The sequence below is a fragment of the Mustela nivalis genome (assembly GCF_964662115.1).
Source record: "Mustela nivalis genome assembly, chromosome: 7".
In the NCBI taxonomy this organism is placed as follows: Eukaryota; Metazoa; Chordata; class Mammalia; order Carnivora; family Mustelidae; genus Mustela; species Mustela nivalis.
In genome coordinates this window covers 134,276,751-134,277,532 of record NC_139026.1, presented here as the reverse complement: position 1 = coordinate 134,277,532, position 782 = coordinate 134,276,751, and positions in this window count along the sequence as shown.

The following is a 782-nucleotide window of genomic DNA, read 5'->3' as shown; positions in this document are numbered from 1 at the left end:
CGAGCCCCGCATCTGACTCCTTGTTCTGTGGGAAGCCTGTCTCTCCCTCTCTCACTCCCCCTGCTTGTATTCCCTCTCTCGCTGACTCACTCTCTCTGTCAAATAAATATAAAAATAAAAAATCTTAAAAAAATTTTTGAGAGAAAGCATTCCAGGTTAAATAACATAAATGGCTGCCTTTTCCTGTCTCTAAGTATTAATTTATAGGATACTTACAACAGTGTTATAACAGAGAAGCCCCAAACTCTACCTATCTCTTTTCTTCATTACTATGCTATTTGACCACTGGAAACCCAAACAACGGAGGTCCAGGATTCCCATCCATCAAGCCATGAGTCTCAAAGACACTGAATTCATTCTACCTCTCCTGTTTTTCCCTCTTTCAATTTTTTTTTTCCAGAAAATTCTGAAGGTCTTTGGGGGTGGAGATGGAAAAATACCTCGAAGATTAATAACACTTTAGATGGCCCACGACTTTGAAAGCTATTTTAAAAGGTCCAAAGTATACTATAACAGGATATCGCAATAGATTTATTTTATTTATTTTTTTTTTTTTTTAAAGATTTTATTTATTTATTTGACAGAGAGAAATCACAAGTAGATGGAAAGGCAGGCAGAGAGAGAGAGAGGGAGGCAGGCTCCCTGCGGAGCAGAGAGCCCGATGCGGGACTCGATCCCAGGACCCTGAGATCATGACCTGAGCTGAAGGCAGCAGCTTTAACCCACTGAGCCACCCAGGCGCCCCAATAGATTTATTTTTAAAAATATTTTTAGAAATACTG